The 19107-nt window shown below is 48.5% G+C and overlaps 1 protein-coding gene across 3 annotated transcripts in view; it reads right to left on the bottom strand.

The window, feature by feature from the left end:
• Window positions 1-16479, bottom strand: part of FGF1 (fibroblast growth factor 1) — a 90737-nt gene extending 74258 nt beyond the window's left edge. For 2 of the 3 annotated variants that reach the window (XM_036314356.1, XM_036314360.1), the window contains exon 1: window positions 16091-16479. The gene's annotated coding sequence lies outside the window, so the exon portion shown is untranslated. Of the gene's footprint in view, window positions 1-6064; window positions 6293-16090 lie in introns of those variants that run through there. The other variant, XM_036314357.1, reaches the window with a different exon arrangement.
• Window positions 16480-19107: the final 2628 nt, after the last annotated feature.

The raw sequence follows: 19107 nt of genomic DNA, 5'->3' as shown, positions 1-19107 counted from the left end.
GCCAGGAAACCTGCGCCCACTCCGCCTGTGACTCCCAACCAGGGAGGTGTTCTCCTGCTGTGTAGACTCCAGGGAGTGATTCTGGAATATTCTCAGCTTTCCCCCAGTTGCCAGTTTCTAAATTCTGATGGAAGTTCTGAGGAAGGACAAGAAGAGCCTCATTTTCTAGAAGCTCTTTATGTCCCCAGAGGTATCGGTGCAGCACTTTGCACACATTGATTAATCAATGCCAACTGCCTCTGCTATTCCCATCAGACTGATGAGGGGGGCGGAGGCGAGCCCTCTGTCTGCCTCCATGGGTGCGAGGGCCGGAACACCCTACATCAATGACTCCCTGCTGGGTTCTCGGCATCACTTCTTTGCCTTTGATGTACATCAGCCACACTTTGGAGAAGAGGTTATTTTCAAGAAGGTGAGAAAGCTGCCAGGAGGCCTCTTTGGAAATAAGTTATTCATCTCTCAGCATGAATAATATAACTAAGCAGATCATGGTGTCCTGGGGGCTGTAGCTGCCATGGTCTGGCCCTCGCCTGCCCCTAGAGCTCTGACTACCCCCCCCACACACACACACACACACATGCACACACGCACACACCTGCTTCCTTGGGGATGACACACTTCCTCACACCATGTAACCTTTGCACGTGCTCGTCCCTCCCCCTGAAACAGTATGCCCTCACCCAGTTGATGCCTCCTGACCCTCCAGATCGCACCCCTCCTCTCCAAAGCTTTTCAGACCCCCTGACTGGGTCGGGCCTTCTGCATATGCTACTATGGACCACTCAGGAGAGTTACTGTGTGATTGATGTTGGCGACCCCATCTGGTCTCAAACTTTCATTAGATTGGGACTAACAGTTCCAGTCTCTGTTGCAGCCCAGAGTTTAGCATGCTCCCTGGCATGTAGGAGGTGCCCACAAAAGAGCTGAATGAACCTGAAGTGGTCATTAATGGCCCTCAAGTATCCCAGACCCCACTCTCTCTCCTCTTCCTCCTCCTGCCTCCTTTTTTTTCTTTACTTGCCCTTCCTTCCTTCCTCTTCATCCTTTCTATTCATTCCTTCTTCCTTCCTAGGCCTTGGGCCTACCTGTAGCTCCAAAGAACATTGTTTAAGCCAACAGAAAAGCACTGAAAGTTAAAGAAAAAGAAAAGTTGCCACAATTTGGCATAATGCATTGGCCTTCAACTTCATCGCCCCAAGTGAGGGACTAGAGAGAGAACCCAGGTTCCTCCTGTAGTAGTTTTCTGGGGCTGCCATAACAAGTACCAGAGATCCACCTTCTTCCTGCATCTTTTCACGTCATCTTCCCTCTATGTGTGTCTCTGTGTCCCAATTTCCCCTTTTCAAACAGACACCGGGCATCCCTAATGGCCCCATGTAAACTTGATTACCTCTTATCTCCAAATAAGGTCACGTTTGGAAATACTGCGGGGTTAGGGCTTTAACATGAATTTGAGGGGGGACACCATTCAACTCCTAATACCTACCTTCCACTGCCCATTGCCCCAATCCTTTTTGACTTCCTGAATGAAGTAAAAGTAGGAAAGCACAGGGACACGTCATCTTCTGAAGAAATTGCATGGGCGTCTGGGAACCAGGGTGAACAAGTTAGGAATGTGAACCAGAGAAACACCCACAAGTGAGAAAGAAGAGTTGACTGGACAAAGAACAAAAACTACTCTCAGAGACTAGTCTAGGGGCTGCACACCTGTGCCTTGGTCATCTGCCAGTCCTGAGTTCATATTCCCAATCCGCCAGTCACTAGCAGTCAGACCTTTCCCCTCCCGTGTAAAATGTGGATAATAACAGCACCTCACTCATGGGATGGTTGTGAAGATGGAATGAGAGGATAGCATATGTGAAGGGCTTAGTGCTGTGCCAGGTACATGATAACGCAGTATGCAGTAGGTGTGCTGTCACTGTTATTATTATAAGTAGAGGTCTAGTCCAAGAAAAGTGGTAATTCAGGAAAAAGTGATGACAACAAAGAGGCTAAACTGCTATGTATTCAGGCCACACGACTCTGTGTTCTCATTAACAGTAATGAAGACAAAGGAACCAGAACAACTGTCAGACCTGGGCGTCCACAATGGTGGTCTGTGGGCCAAAGCATCAGAGACACTCCCCCTACTCAGGAAATGCAGAACCCTGGGTCCCTCGGGAACCCAGCTGAATTAAGACTTCTATGGCAGGACCCAGAAACCTAATTTTTAAGCAAGCTTCCCTATAATTCTTATGCACATGGAAGCTTGAAAACCCCCAGACTGGACCACAGGTCCTAGAGGGGCAAAGGTGAGTCTTGTCCACTAGAAACCCCCACATCTACACAGCCCTAGTGCAAGGTGGGAACGCCTTTCTGATGGAGTCAGAGAAGTGGTCTTGAGCAATTATGCATAAAACAAATTTCTGTAAATCACATTTTGAATGTTCTACTTTGAGGGATTGCATTGGCAAGTCAAGTCATTTACATCAGTGTAAACTTCACTGCACCCAGACACTAAGTTCTGGGTTGTCTATTTCTCCTCCCTCCATAACTGGAGTCATCCAGTCTTGACCTCAGGCTTAGCTCAAGATGACCTCCTACCTTAGGCCTGAGGGATAAGGAGCCCTGGCCCAGCACCCTCTGTGCCTCTGTTTCTTGTTAGGTACCATTTCCTCTCTTCTTGGACACCATCACTGTCTGGTTCAGGAGGACCTGAGGCCACCTTGCCTGCATTCATGTCTTGTTCCTGAAGACCTGGTCCCAAAGACTGTAGGTCCTCAAGGTGGCGGCGATTCTGCCCTGTACCTCTAGGTAGGGCTTCAAATCCTATACCTCTAGGCAGGGCTTCAAATCCTGGCCTACCTTCTAGATCTTCAAATATCATCTGCTATTGAATTCTTGTCACCAAACTCCACCTACCTCTTAAGACACCTCCAGTGATTCCCCCAGAACACAGATGGCATACCGGTTAGGAACACAGCCTGGTGTGAGGTGTGGCTCTGCCACTTGGTAACTGTGTGACCTTAGGCAAATGGTCCAGCCCAACAAGCCTTAATTCCTGCAGCTACAACACCCCTATTTCATAGGGTTGTTATGAGAATTCGGTGAGGTCATACACGTAAAGTCAAGCACAGTGCTTGGCACAAAGCAAAGGCTCAAGAAACGCTGATAATCAGCAAATCTCCACACAGCACCTCCAGGCTGCCCAAAATGTGGCTCTAGTGGTCACTCACAGAGTGTCATTTTGGACTTTGGAACAAATCCACCTGTGGGCAGCCTTTTCAGTGCTCACCTTTTAATAATCTATATATATAAAAGCCTAATATGCAAATTATCCCCATGGGAGTTCAACTGGTAGACGGATCGCTTGCTATGATGTGAGCTGACCACCAGGGAGCAGCGCAGAATGAAGGGAGGCCCTGGCCGTCACCTGGAAGGCCCAGATTGGCCCTGATCGCTGGCCGGGCCTAGGGACCCTACCTATGCATGAATTTCATGCACCGGGCCTCTAGTAATAACAACAATAAACAATAATAACAAATACATAGTAATCACTATAAACTAGGCATTGTGCTAAGAGCATTACTTATTTGGTCCTTTCAACAACAAGGTTGGTATTTTATTACCCCATTTTACAGATGAGGAAACTGAGGCACGAGGTCACCAAACTAATAAGAGTCAGAATTTGAATTTGAACCTCAGAGAATCTGGCTGCAAAATCTACACACTCAGCCACTATGTTATGCTGCCTTTCTTACATAATAAAATTTAGGAATCAAAATAATCAGTATTCACACTCGCCCTCTTCTCTCCCTGTAGGCCACTGGCCCGGTGTTTGTCCTTACTCCTATATCTTGGACACCTTCACTTCCCACCTGAGTTGGACATTCTGCCAGCCCAGCTCGTTCTCCCAGGTAGGTCCCCTCCCTTCTCTATGGTTGAGTGGGCTGGATGCTGTCACATCTTGAGTTGGGACACCTTGTCAGTACTAAATAAATATTTGTTGATTAGCAGATCCTTTCTTGAGGAAAAGATATTCATTCCCGTCCAATTTATATGTCATGTATAGGTGTTAAATTTACCTAAACCAGGGTATGTCTGTGGCAGAAACGACTGAATATTATCTTTCCCATATCTTAAACCGAGGATATTGCCTTTGCCAGGCATGCCTGTTAGATGAGGACCTTCCACTCTGCAGGACCCCTCATCCGGAAGCTAGCACTACAGGGCTGGCTGCTCCATGAGCTGTAGTAGTTGAGTCGGGGACCGCAGAATGCTTGCCAGCAAAGTGAACCAGCACACACTCTGTCCTGGGATCAGACGTCCGTCTGTCCCTTTGCTGGCGTAGAAGGAGCATATGGGTGTCCATCCACCATCGTCACTGAAAATATGATCATCATGATTGGTGCTGCCGTAAACTCAAACCACTTAACTGAATTCTGCTTCCTTAAATCCTTTTTTTTTGAACCAGGCAAGCCACATATGGGTAAGTGCACACCAGATTTAGGAGTTTACAAGAAGCACAGTGTTTTCTCCCTTCATTTTTTTTTTTTGTGTGTGTTAACTTCGCCGTTGATCAAGTACTTCATTTGCAAATCCATCTACTCCGGTAATAAAGGCAGGCCTTGCAGGAGAAGGGCAGCCCGCCAGCTGCCCTCAGCAGCAGGGTTGGTGATCTTGCCTTCAGACACACAATCTCAGAAGGGGACTTTCCTAGGAAGCCCTCAGTGACCAACACAAAGAAAACAAAGGAAAAGGGAATTTGTGACTATGAATCACAGTCTGAACCAAAATCCACACTTGTTCACACTAATGGCCCCAGTAAACAGCTGGCCAGCCCTTCGCTAGACACTGCTCTGCAAAGCCCATTTCTTTTCAGCCCTTGGCCACCCTCGGGCTGGCTCATCCCCACGCAGAGCCTGGCTCGCCCTCTGCCCAGACGCTCGTGTCCTCCCACTGGTGTTTGTGGAGTGAACTCATAAACAATCCAATCCCTGTAGCGAAGGGAAGGGAAAGTGCTAGTCACCAAAGCAGAAAGGAAGACACAGCAGGGGGTGGATAGACACAGTGAGAAAAAGCACCGTGCTTGCGTTCTGCTGGGGCACAGAGAGAGCTCTTGGACTGAGAGGTGGGATCAGGGGGGTGCCTGCCCTCTTGGGTCTCCGAAAAATGTGTACTTGGTCAGATGCCTGGAATTCCCACCCCAGCACCCAGAGGTCTGAATTTTTTGAGCGCTCCTGTCTGGAAGCCTTGCATACTTTGGTCATGTAATCGCGATGTGGGTGTGGCTTGGCGTACGTGCCAGAGAATGTGCCCACTGGCTTAGCCATTCCTGCTCCTTCTCTGCCAGTGCCTATCTCAAATGAGGATGTGATTTTCCCAGAAAATCAGAAGGCCAGGTGAGAAGTAATGCAGGTGACCCGGTGGGGCCCTCAGAATGCCACCCTATCGAAACACATGCAGGTAATCCTACATGTCAGCCCAGTTTTTATCGGAACAGGTTGATTACAATCTAAGGCACCCACCCAGTGGACAAGCTTTCTGAGGCAGCTGAATTTCCAGGCTCCCCGAGTGGGTGAGTGGGACACACCAGGAGAATGCCAGCCACTCGCTAAGGCCACAGCTTTCGACTCTGCCAACCACAAGGGCCGCATCCAGCACTTTAAGTAAATGAGAACATTCCGCCCCCTCCAGTCACCGGCCTGGCAGCAGGGGGGATGGAGATAATGGGGCAGCCTGGTGCAGGATCGTTTTGACAGTCTCTGAACTCCAAGTGCTGGTTTTATGTGCCGGTGCCATTGGCAGGCCCTCCCCCCAGAGCAGTCTGTACCACAGTTTACACCCAGCCAGAGGGGAGCCCCTGGGTGCTCACCTGCAGGCATGCTCTTTGCAGTGGTATCTGCTTAAAACATCGTACTGCCTTCATTTTCCCCTTTTATCTTCCCTCTCCATGGAGCCTTATACTTGCACTCGGACGCGCGCGCGCACACACACACACACACACACACACACACGCACACTCACACCCTCACATTTGGATATAACCTGTTCTTGTTCCCCAGAACAGAAGCCTGATTCTTACCTGAGGGCTTGCAGGCTGAGGGCTGTGCCTCTCTCCCTCCGAGGGGAAGGGAATCCGCCTGGCGTCCTCTGCTGTGTTTGTCACTGTCACTGCGCTGCAGTGCTTCCCTGGCAGGCTCAAGCCGGCTCGCTCTCTCTCTCCCTCTCTCTCTCTCCCTCTCTCTCCCCGCAGTTCTGTGTGGGGAGAGGGAACGGGCCGTGGCATGCACACCGGGTTGCTGGTCCGCCTCCAGACACCATGCCACAGAGCCGGCTACCAGCCCACGGGGCTGTGTGGGAGGCAGGGAGGCAGTTGGGAGGGGGAGCGGACCTGAGGTGTCAGCCTTTGGGTCTCTTCCTGGCCTTGTTTATCAGCAGAGGGGACCTGCCTTTAGACAACCACCCACAGAAACGTACACAGAGCTCTAAGCGCTCCCCACTCTGGACAGCTAGCAGCAGGCCCAGGAACGCGGAGCTATTGGCCAGCAGGGAAGGGAGGCCGAGACAGCAGACAGTGGCAGCAACCATCCGGGTGTTGTTTTAGCGTGGTTTGTCTAGGGGCAAATGGCTGCACCGAACGGACTACTGGCCCGTCTGAGCAGAATCCTGTTTATTTTGAGGCCTTGGTTGCCAGGGAAACAGCAGGTCGCGGCTCAGAGATGCTTCTCTGGAATCAGAAGGCTGCTCTGTCATCTGGCATCGCTGCACAGGGTGTAGGTGTCTGTGTGTGGCAGAGTGTGTGTGTCTGTCTGTCTGTGGCGTTCCCAGAGCCAAGCCTTGCAGAGGATGTTTTGCAAAGCCACGCGAGGCAGTGGCCATCTAGGTTAGGGCTGCAGAGAGACTATTCCGCACCAGTGGTCAAGCCTGTCCCTGCTGCACCAGGCGGGCCGTCAGGTGAGCCCAGCTGCAGGGGTGGGGATTTCTTCAGAGGACCATGCACACCATCGTTATGCCATGGCCAGGAATGGGGTAAGAAGGGCAGGAAGCAGCCTGTGCAAATCACTCTTTGGCTAGGAGGTGGGGACTGAAGATGGGCTGAAAGGCATGGACCTGGAAGTGTCTTTGAAGAGACCAAATGGAAACAGGATGAAGAGTCCCCTCCTTGTTCATGTGAGCCTGGGAGGTGTGAGTGTGAGAGCTGTGTGTGTGCGTGCGTGTGGGCAAGCCTCCCCACCTGATGAGTCAGGCAGATACAGCTTGACCTGTTGGAACTGGAAACATGCTCTCTGGCCTCTCCCTCCTCGGGGAAGCTGGAGGTGGAAGCTTGTTCTCCACACTCATCAGGGTCACCCGGGGAGCCTTTCCTGTGCCCTCTGCAGGGCTGAGCCTCGGAGAAGTTCGTCTCACCTCCTGTGACAGAGAGCTAGAGGCACACCCACCACGTGACTCGGATCGTGATGAGCAGCAGCTCTCCTAAAAGGGACCTGAAGGAGCAGAAAAAGGTTGTTTCTCCAAACTTTATTAACTGGAACCTCCATGAACTGCCAATTACTTCCACATAGTCAGGTACTGACAGTTTACTTAGAAAAATAATAATCTTGCCCTGGCCGGGTGACTCAGTTGGTTGGAGCGTTGTCTTATGCACTGGAAGGTCGCAGGTTCGATTCCCGGTCAGGGCACATACTCAGGTTGTGGGTTCGATCCCCGGTTGGGGTGCTTATGGGAGGCATCCAATCAGTGTTTATCTCACACATCGATTATTCTCTCTCCCTTCCTCTCTCTCTAGAATCAATGAAAAATATACCCTCAGGTGAGTATTAAAAATAATAATCTCCCTGAGTCTCTGCATGATTCCCATGGGCCTTCTGAATAATAGAAAGATAAAAATATTTTGGATAATTGTCTTCTCAATATTGGAGAATTATGCTGCATTGGTGTATGTGGTGTATATGTGTATGTTAACTCTTTCTCACCACGTGGAATGATAGATTTTTAAATGGGGAAATACCCTAAAAGTCCGAGGCCAGAGATGTGGTTGAGTGTCCCCAGGGTGCACCCCTGGTTAAAGTCCTCCCTGTGCCTGAAACCAGGTTAACACCCTTGAACCTGCCCACTCTATGGGGTTGACCATTCCTGGGCAACTCAGCCCTCCAGGACTTGGAATTTCTTCCCTCTTCACAGAGATGAATAAGATGCTCGTAACCACTTCTTCCCTGCAAGCTGGCAGGATTATTGTGACAATCAAACGTGCTAAAGTGTGAGAGCACCTTAAAACTGCAAGGCAGTGTAAGTCATTACTGCAGTTTTATTTCTCCATTACATGCAGTTGCGAGATGCTGTTAAACACAAACTGCGCAGCTCTTGGTCAAAGGATCGCCCCCTCGCTACTGAGAAAAATGAATTTCCTTACTGCATATCAGGTGTTCAGAAATGATCCTGTCCAAATGCTGGGAAAGAATGGCGTCTTGGGTCCTTAAAGTATTTACTGTAAGAGAATTCCCTTCAGTGTTGAAATTTCTTAAAATTGCAGTTTAACATCCCTCAGGTTCCCTATTTATTTCAACTTCCAGGTCAAGTATCTAGATTTATCTTTTCAATAATATACAGTCAGATGGTTTGAGTCATGAAATATGTTAATGCTTTTTGGCCTCACCGTTATTTAGTGTGGGAAGGGACATGGAGGTTGCCTAGTTTAAAAGTCTGGACTCAGAATAGCTCCAGCTCTGGGCCAAGAAATAGTCGATTGAAATAATAGCTGTGGAAGCCATGTATTAGGCACCCACAGCACGCTAGACCCAATACACAGAATGTAACAGAAACCCCATCTCCCCTCAAAGTTCTGAGACCACTTTTAATGACCTTGCTGCTGTGAATAAAACCTTATAATCAAGTCTGCTAGCGCTGCAGAGGCTGGGTCTGAGCCAGGAAGAAAAGGACAGATTTGGAGGACCAACAAAAGTCCTAGTAGAAGCCCAGTAGGTTCATCCACAGAGGTGTGGCCTTGGGCGAGTCATCCATGTCTGAGATGTGACCGCTGCCGAAGGTGAGACTTTGTCCTTCCGCATCCTAAGAGATTGACTCACCCCCGAGCATTTCCACAGCTGCTATTTTAGAAAGTGGCTCTAACCCTCTCATAAGCACTTCAGAAGGATAATAAAAGAGGATGGGGTATTTCCACGATTTTACTTATTCTGGGCTCAGTGCCTCTGAAAATCAGGACATAAAACAATCATTTTTAGATTTTGTTGTTGTTAATCCTCACCCAAGGATATTTCCCCCCATTGACTTTTAGAGAGAGTGGAAGGGAGGGGTAGAGGCAGAGAGAGAGAAACATGGATGTGAGAGAGAGACAGCGATTGGTTGCCTGCCTCTCCCCTGCACTGGCCCCGGGTGGGGATCTATCCTGCAACCGAGGTATGTGCCCCTGATGGGAATAGAAACCGAGACCCTTCAGTCTGCAGGCCAACACTCTAACCACTGAGCCAAACTGGTCGGGGCAGAGGACCACTTTTTAACTGCACCAACAAGAAAAAAGAATCAGAGCATGAGAGAATCAGCAGGGCCCAACATGTCCCCAACAAATACATTTTCTTTCTCTCCAGGTATAACATATGTAAGCCCTGGCTTCTTGTCCTTGGATCTTAAAGCTGACATTCAATATTTGCTGTAAAATTTCTCCTTTGTTCATCCTGTTTACCTAAGTGACACAGTTAGGTGGAATGCACACCAGACACACTGCATTTTCTTTCTAATCTCATTTGACCTTGATGGGACTCAACAAATCCGCATCAGCTGACAGGGGAAATCAGATGCTGCGTGCCACTCTCTCCCTCCAGCGAAGGATTTCTCCTGTTTATGCCCAATCATGCAATTAGATGAAGGGCACGCTGGCCTCCTGGTGAACCTGCTGCCAAGAAGAAGGAGGGGAGCGATCTGACAAACAGGCAGAGGGAAATGCAGCAGACGTCCACGGGAAACTGTAGTAGTTGCCCAAGGAGACCTCATAACCGCAAATATCACCGGAGCTGCAGGGCTGACACGGGGTCCAGCGGTTTCCAGTGGGAAGATGCCTCGCCCTGTCCCCATTATAATACAAGAACAGGAGTCACACCACTCTGTCAGCCCGACCCTCCATCACCCTGTGGGCAGGATGCTTGCAAGGGCCACACCCATGGGAGGTGGGCTTCCTCTCTCTGACATTGATCACCCATCACTTATTCTGTTTTATGTTTCCCTCTATCTCAGTTTTTCAATCTTTATTTTAAAATATTTTATCTTTAAAGAGTAGTAATGCTTTGTGCACATCATAAAAATGTACAATACACTGAAAGGTATAAAATGACCCTCACTAACTCCCTTTTCCCCAAAGGTAACCACTATTAACTTTTTTTTTTTTCTGGATCCTTTCAAGGAAAAAATATGTCTTTGTACTCCTGAATGTGCGTATGCTTAAAAAAAATTTCCTATGCACAATGTCCTGCATTGCTGTTTGTTTTTCATTTAATAATGGATCTTTGCACATTGGTCTAGTGCATCCAAGCACCAATATTCCTTGTCTTAATTATTGCAATATCCTCTCAGCTGCCCTCCCTGCTTCTACCCTTCACCCCTACAGTTCATTCCAGAGGGATCCTGCTAAAAGGTAAACAGATCATGTCCCTACTTGCTCAAAACTCTCCATTGTCTTTCCCTTGCACTAAGAACAAAAGCTGAGCTTGCTACCACCACCTGCCTCTCAAAGCCCCTCCCCTGCTCACCCCTTGCTTATTGTGCTCAGTCACCCTGCTCCTCATATAAGCCAAGCATGGTCCTACCTCAGGGCCTTTGCACTTGCCGTTTCCTCTGTCTAAAGTGTATGCATTTATTTTCTACCTCTTAATTCTTTGCATGGCTGGCCCTCCACTGTCCTTCACATAGATCTTTTCCTTCATAGATCCTACTACGATCTGAAAATTACTGTATTCAGTTATTCGTTTTCTGTCTCCCCCTACCACACACACACTGGGATGTAAACTTCATGAGGGAGACAGGAATTTTATCTGTCTTGTCACCATTATAGTCCCAGTCCCTAGACCAGTACTTCTCAAACTCAAATGTGCATCAGAACCACCTGGATTGCTGGGCCCCAACCCCAGAGTATCTAATTCAGTAGGTCTTAGGTGGGCCTGGGAATCTGCATGTCTAACGAGTTCCCAGGTGATGCTGCTGGTCCAGGGACCACACTTCGGAACCACCTGTCTAGATAGTGCCTATTAGACACACATGGGTGCTGCATATGTATTTGTTGCACGAAGGCATGGGTCTGAACATAGGATCTGCCACCTTCTTTGTAGGGGCATTTCCACTTTGTAGTTCTATTTCCACTTTTATATTTATTTATACATTCTTAGTGATAGGAGGCCCCCAGGTTTTTTTCAGCTCCATTGATTTGTCAGCGGATGATTAGAAACCTACAGTTTGGTCCACGGGGGCCCAGTTAGAATTGCCTCTGGTTCTCCGTCTCAGTAAAATGTCAAACTGAAAGGTGGTGTGACCCTCACCTGACACGTGACAGAGAACTTGACCCAGGACTCATCGATCAGGCCTCCCCTGAAATTGTTTAACAACAGATCTGTTGGCTCGGACTCTGTGTCAGTCGCTGGGAGGTGCTCAGCTGGTCTACCTGGACCCCAGGTTATGAAATACAGAGAGCACGGTGGCTTTTTGTGAGTCACAAAAACACCCTTGAGACTCTCACAGATCTATAACCCTTTCCCTGTGTACAAACTTTCTCTCTCACTCACTTTTTTTCTTACATTTAATTTCAGAAAGTTATAAGACACCCTAAACTCATTTTAAGCCCACATTTAAAATTCTCACTCTAATCATTAGTTAGCTATTTGGCGAAACAACTACACATGCACAAAAAAAAACTGGATCCCCCATTTGTTGCTCAAATTCCCGAGGAATTGCAGCTTTAACTATAATAAGACAAACCTTAAAGGAAAACATTACAGAAAAGCATGAGAGGAACTCATCGTTATCATTGTCGAATGGGGAATGCTTTTGGAGGCATGATTGGAAACCCAGAAATGGAAATAGAATAGTGAGACTGAGGCCATAAAATTTTAAATGATCTGTACAAAGAAGAAGGAAAAAGCTCCCCCTAGTTTAGACTGTGGAGAAATCTATGGATCCGATGTTTCCCATCTATATATTTTCCACCTGAAGTGTCTGGGTGGCCTGTGGCCAACGCGGTGAGTCAAGGCAAACAGGGTGAGACCACATCTTTTCAGAAGCCCTGTCACTGGGTTCATGATCTCATTAGCCATGGTTTGGGTTTTTCACATCTTCACTGTGATATAATTCATATACCATGCAGTTCGCCCATTTAAAGTATACAACTACATGGTCTTAGTATATTCACAAAGTTGTACAGCCCTCACCACTAGTTTTAGAAGATTTTTGTCATCCCCAGAAGACACTCCAGGCACATTAACAACCATTCCCCATTCCCCGCTCCAGCCAGACCCAGGCAACCACTAATCTACTTTCTGTCTTGATAGATTTGTCTGTCCTGGCCATTTCAGATGAATGGAATCATACAGTCTGGGTTTCTTTCCCTTAAAAAGCATAATGTCCTTAAGGTTCATCTGTGTTGCATCATGTACCCAAACGTCCTTCCTTTTTATTGCTGAGTAATATTTCATCGCATGGCTAGGCCACGTTTTATTTATCCACTCACCAGTGAATGGACATTTGGCACCTTTCCTCTGGCTGTCATGCATAGCGCTGCTATGAGCATCAGTGTGCAAGTTTTGGTGTGGGCATGTTTTCATTTCTCTTGGGTTTAGCAGTGGTTTTCCTCTTAAAGATTTATCCAAAGAATTGTTCTTACTTTTGGCTTTCACTTTTTTCTATTATAAAACCCAGGAGAAGCAAGCAGGCTTGGATCCTAAAGACTCAGAGCTCCTCTATCCCCAGCCCGGGCCCTTCTCCGCTCCTGTGTGATCTGTATGTGGCTCAGTCTCACGGCGACTCAGTTGTGAGCACCAGCACTGGGACCCTCTCACGGGATATTGTGAGGACTCCCGACATCAATCAGATAGGATCTGCTCTTGAGAAGAGGCTCACCCACAGGTTAGTATGCAGATACCCCCTGCACCACAGGTGACTGCACCAGCCTTGAGGCCAGTGTCTGGGTGTAGAGGCACAGATGGTATAAAAAATCAGTGACCATTTTCTCAAGAGTTTGGCTTTCTTTGCGAACAGAATTTGGCTGCTTTCAGAATCCTGCAAGCCACCTCGGAGGAAGGCCTCCTGCCTGGGCCCCCTGGTCTGGGGGCGGGAGAAAGGTCAGGGTCAGGCCTAATGATGGGCAGCCAGAGGGGCAAGCCTGCATTCTAAGGCCCACGCTCCAGCTACTGTTCCCCAAAGACTAGTCTACCCTCATCTAATTAAAAAGCACCTGCTCTCTACAGACCCCGGAGGCACCTCATTTTGTACAGTCGCTGTGCTCTTGACCTTCTTGTGGCTCTGGGGTAGGGTGTGACCCTGCACTATTGGGTACATCTAATAAGGACTCCTTGTAGAGGCACTGGGAGCACAGGTGGCAGAAGAGGGATCTAAAATATCTGAGCTCCCTCATGCTTCCTGACCAATCATTTGTGCCTCTTGCTCTTTAAAATCAGGCACCAGGAAGCCCCACTGATAAACATGTAAATGATTAATTTAACAGGAAATGAGAGGCAGGCATGCCTGGGCTCTAACTCCCATGTCACCAATTACTAGCTGTATGATCTAGAACAAGTCTGTTCTCTCAGACTCAGTCTTCCCATCCAGTAAATGGGAATAGTAGCAGTAATTGCCCGTTAGGGTCATTGTGAGGATTATCTGACACAATGCCTATAGGGACTCCAGCATACCTTCAGAGTTCAATCAATGTTTGCTATAATTATCATATTACTTTTAAATCAGAATTAAGGACCTCAAGAAACCTAGCCATCCTCTCTAAGCTGTTCAGTAAGGCAGGTTTTCTATTGCTCAATTAATTGGAAGCCCTTAATCGGGCACCAACTATGTGTTAGACACCACAGAGAGGGCTGGGGACGGAATTTAATTTCCCCCCAGAAATGTAAAATTCAAGCTGCGAGAGAGACTTAGATGCATGAAGTTCTTCACAAACATGTGCACAGATAATGCAGAGAGTCAGTGCCGTCCTACTCAGAGAGGGAGACAGCCGAAAAGGCAGGCAGGCCCGATGAGGCCTCGGGGAGGCAGCACCCCTGCCCTTGAAAGGCAAGATGGGTTCACAGCAGCAGAGCAGAGGGAGACAGGAGTGGGGAGGGGAGACCTGCGTGAGCACAGGGTGTCCAGTGGGTCTGGACATGGCGTTTGATCTGAGGACTGAGCCACAGTCACTTCCCACTGCCAGGGGTCTCTAGAAGAAATGCCATGCCCTGGGTTCTTCTGCTCACCCATTCTGATCATTGTCCTTACATTGCAACCTCTGCCACTAAGAAGTGTGTGGGGCTATAAGAGAGAAAAGGAGGAAGAGTTGAGTTGGGAGAGCTTTGGCTCTTATTTTATTTTATTTTAAATATATTTTATTGATTTTTTTACAGAGAGGAAGGGAGAGGGATAGAGTTAGAAACATCGATCAGCTACCTCCTGCTCACCCTCCACTGGGGATGTGCCTGAAACCAAGGTACATGCCCTTGACCGGAATCGAACCTAGGACCTTTCAGTCCACAGGCGACGCTCTATCCACTGACCCAAGCCGGTTAGGGCAAGAGCATTGACTCTTAATGGAGACCATTGCACAGAGCAGCAGAGACACAGCATTGGCTATCCTGCCCCCTTCTCCAGGCCCAGCACCTTCAGCATCTGTGGGGACCCAGCCCTTCATGGCCTTCAGTCCATGTGGTTTGGGGACAGGGATGACTACAGCCCCAGGGAGGGATGGGCACAGTACCCACACTAGTTCATTGAAATATGCCCCCGAGACGGTAGCTAGAACTGCTGTAGAGTGGCCGTGCCAGTAGGGTGTCAGCCTGGACTTGGCTGCCAGCCATCTCGCCACCATGATAGGTAAGTCTTCCTGGGAATAGAATAGGACACAGGGAAGCGAAGCCAAAAAATGGGGAGAGATGGATGCGAGATGCCACTGTCTGCACAGCTGCATCTTACCACACCAAAGCCCTGGCCGTTTCAGTCACACAAGGGGGAACATTTCCTTTTTGTTTTGCCTACATCCCCACAGGCGAGGTTTCAGTCCATTGTTACTAAAAGAATCCTGACTTATTCAGTCAGTTGTCTTGCTCCCACCAGCATTGTGTTGGCCTATCCCTAGCGTAGACATTTGTAGTCCATAGCCGAGGGACAGTGTGCGACCAGGAATAATGGTACCTGTGCACGAGTGATGGAGACCTCTATACTTGTCCCTAAATGCGCGCAGGTACATGTCACGTGTTTGGGAGTGAGCAGATGTGAAAAGGAGAAACCAAGACTCTGCAAAATATCTTTCTCTTCTTGGTGCTTTGACTCTGCTGACAGAATAATTCTCCCCAAACCTTTGGTTTTGTTCCTCTTGTTCTCAAACAAAAAAGCATTCTTCGATCTGTTAGGTAGGTTTTGCGGGGCCCTGAGAAGCCAGGAAGAGATGGAGAAGGGGCTGAGGGGAAAGGAAGCTCCACATACCCCATTTCCGTGCTTTCCCCTTTTGCCCAATTACCACGAGTCGGCTGGCATCCCTTCATTTCCTACTTCATGCAGGGCTTTTAAACACGAAGCATTAACTCTCCTGTAATGGGATTTGTCTAACGATTTCCTGCGAAACGTCTTCGTGGGTCTCAGCAAAGATAATTCACTCGGTAGGAATCGCTTCCTGCTTCCCCCGCTAAGAACTAGACCTACCCCATTCTTTCCGGGAGCAAATGGGCCTCCGAATGCAAAAAGGGAGTCCAGGGATATTTACTCTAGCATCCATCACGGACTCAAGTCTGCCGCAGAGACTCAGATCGGGGAGGAGAGGGGGGAGGGGGTGGGGAGAGCATTCATGCTGAGGCAAGCCTGAAGCCAGGCAGAGTCCAGGGCAGTCTGAGCCCCTTGGAGAAACGGATGTACTCACCTCTCTGCTTTGGCTCTGGGGCACTTTCTCTCTGGGGCCACGGCAGCCGCAACAGTCTACAGCGGCCGCCCTGTCCTACCAGGGCCAGGGCCGGCCGGCCGCTGCAGCAGGAAGGGAGTTTCCATTCGCCATCAGAAGGGAGTGTCCTTCAACAAAAGGAGGATTCGAGGCTGTTGGATCGCTTGTCTTCTCCCTCCTGCTCCTTCTCTGGTGTGAGTGGAGCCAAGGGAGCCCCAAGAGATGGGCTGGGTGCCAGCCACACGCCACACCCTCCCCGCTACAGGTTGTTTTCCCCTGTCAGAGCCTGGAGAGGAGGCGGCAGAGGGGTCCCCAGGTCACCCTCCTGGGGTGCCTGTCAGTGCGGCCGATGCTGGTGCACCCACGGGAAGCTCAAGGACGAGCACTTGTGTATTTATTTCTCCCCCTCCCATGTGATCTTATTTTTGGACTGGACACGAGAGCTATTTGGGGGCTGGCCAGCTGCCAGGTGAAAGGACAGTTATCTCGTCCAAGTTGTCTCCATGCCCCTCGGAACTAGTCCCTGGTACCTTTCCCCACGGCAGGCAGTGGGGAGGGGTCTCGCCCGGAGCCTTACTTTGAATATAGCCAAGCAATTGGCCCAAATGACTAACTTTATTTTCACTAGTTCACCCCCTTCTTGGAGGTTTCACAGAGGATAAGTGCAGTGAACAAAGCAATTGCTTTTATGTCGGAGGTGGCGACACGTCATCTAGTCCACATACTTAGGGCCGTCACGGACACACTGCTTTAGACACTCAGACCCTCTTAGCAACATCGGGGTGGGGGACCCCGGCCCTGGGAGGCACAGTGTCCAGGAGCTAGGCTCCAACGTTGACTCCCCCGACTCTGTGTTCCTCCTCCGGCTGTTTCTGCTTCTAACTCATAGGCTTGTAAAATGTAGGACATTTATTGAACAGCCTGATTCCGATCCTTCCTCCTCAGACTGGAATGGGAAGTTCGGAGACACTCCTGCCTGGCAAAGTGCCCATGGAGTGTCATGCCCTTCTCCATCATCACCATTACTTACTGAGCTCCTGCCACATGTCCGTCATATGCTGCCCCCCTTTTCTGCACTGTACCCCTCGTCCTCACGACAACCCGTGAGGAAGGCTGCCTTGTTCTGATTGACATCGGGGAGGCAGAGGCTGGCTCCAAAGGTGAGCCTCCCTCTGTCTGACTCCAGGGCAGATGCTTTCTGCCCTTGGCTCACTGTCTCCTGAAGCAACACATTATTGAGATGTCGCTGTTACTTTCCTCTCATTACAGGAAAAGCAAAAACCTCACGGTTGACTCAGTCCCTTGACTTCAGTCCTCAATGTTTCCCCCCCAAACTCAGTTCTCGAAGGGGAGAAAGAGTGAATGAGGTTTTCATCTGTTTACAGTCCCAGGCAGTGATTCTAGTTACAGAATGGAGAGTCTCTGGCCTCCTTCTCCCGGTTTCCTGTGAATAATTCACTGTGCAAACAGCACACAGCGGAGAGGACAGGGCTGGGCCGCCCAGGCTGGGCTCCCTATAGCGTTCAAAGTGAGTTGCCCTTTCTCTCTGCTAACCTGAGGGCGAGCCTGAGATGGAGCCCAACGGCTTGTCCAACACTGCCCTCTGCAGGCCACTAGGCTGCATTACCCCCAGGGTGATGGTTTTGAAGACTTTCCAAGGGGCACACCAAGGATTCTTTTAGAGAATCACCGTCCAGGTTCTCGATTTCTATAGGGACTCTTCCCTCAAGCTGGCTGGCCTGAGAATGTGTCTGGGTTCACACTCTTCACAAGTTTTGCCAAGTTGCCATTGCACCAAATGTAAAAATCTCCAGGTCTAGGCCCCAAACTGGAAACTTCCTTTAATAATTTAATTCAGCTCCCCTTAATAATTATTTAAGGAATTTCTTTTTATTTAACAGCCTTGTTTCTTCCATCCCTTGAACTTGAGGAACAGTACTATGAAAGCAAATGTAGAAAATATTGGAAAGGATAACAAATTAATAGATACATTTTAAAAATGATGTCACAGTATAACTTTTAAATTCCAATATTACAATATGCTGGAAGTTATCTTGAATATATATGGACTTAATGATGAACGTTTTAAAAAGCACAGAAGCAAAAGTGGGTAAAGACTGCTATACCCTAGTGCTGACTAATTACAGGCTGCCATCCATCCATCCAACACACACTGAGCACCTAATATGTGTCAGGCATTGTTTCAGGCACTAGATATAAAAATGGTGAACAAAAAAAATGATAGGTAACATGCCAAATTCTAGGAAGTTGAGTGAGGGGCACAGAATAAGTTAATAATTACTGCAATAAATGTAAGAATTCACTTTGATAAGTACTTCTAAGGAGGGGTATTTGGAAATTAGAGAATGCATAATGGGGATTTACAATGTATAATGAGGTTGACCTAACTCATGGGGGACGTGCCAGGTGGCCCTAGAGAAGTGAAATCTGGACCAAGAATAAGACATTCAGGAATCTCTGTGAACATCCATGAAGAAAGGTCATTTTAATGTGGGAGAATTGGGTAGAAATGGGATCAAACTTTATGGTCGGATGTTTTTAGAAAGGACCTTTGCCCTTAGACAAATACAACCTATACAACAGTGGTTCTCAACCAGGAGCCATGTTTCCTCAGGGGACACTTCGCAATTTCTGGAAACATTCTGATTGCTGTAACTGGGACTGTACTAGTGGCGCCTACTGGGTCAGGGCCAGAATACTGCTAAACATTCTACAATGTACAAGACAGTCCCACAATGAAGAAATGTCCAGCCCTAAAAGTCAGTAGTGTCTAGGTTGAGAAATCCTGTTACAGATGAGGGCAGGGCAGGCCCAACAAGTGTCTACAGTGGATGTGGATTCATTTGTTCATTCATTCATTCATTCATTCATTCATTAAACAAATCCTTATTCAGTGCCCACTTTGTTTAAGATACTAATCCAGCCATATGAGGCACCTCCTAACTAAAAGCATGGCCTCAAATGGCCTGTCTTAGTTG

Source organism: Myotis myotis, unplaced genomic scaffold, assembly GCF_014108235.1.
Source record: "Myotis myotis isolate mMyoMyo1 unplaced genomic scaffold, mMyoMyo1.p scaffold_m19_p_6, whole genome shotgun sequence".
In the NCBI taxonomy this organism is placed as follows: Eukaryota; Metazoa; Chordata; class Mammalia; order Chiroptera; family Vespertilionidae; genus Myotis; species Myotis myotis.
Note: the sequence above shows the minus strand (reverse complement) of the source record. Positions and strands in the feature narration are given on the sequence as shown.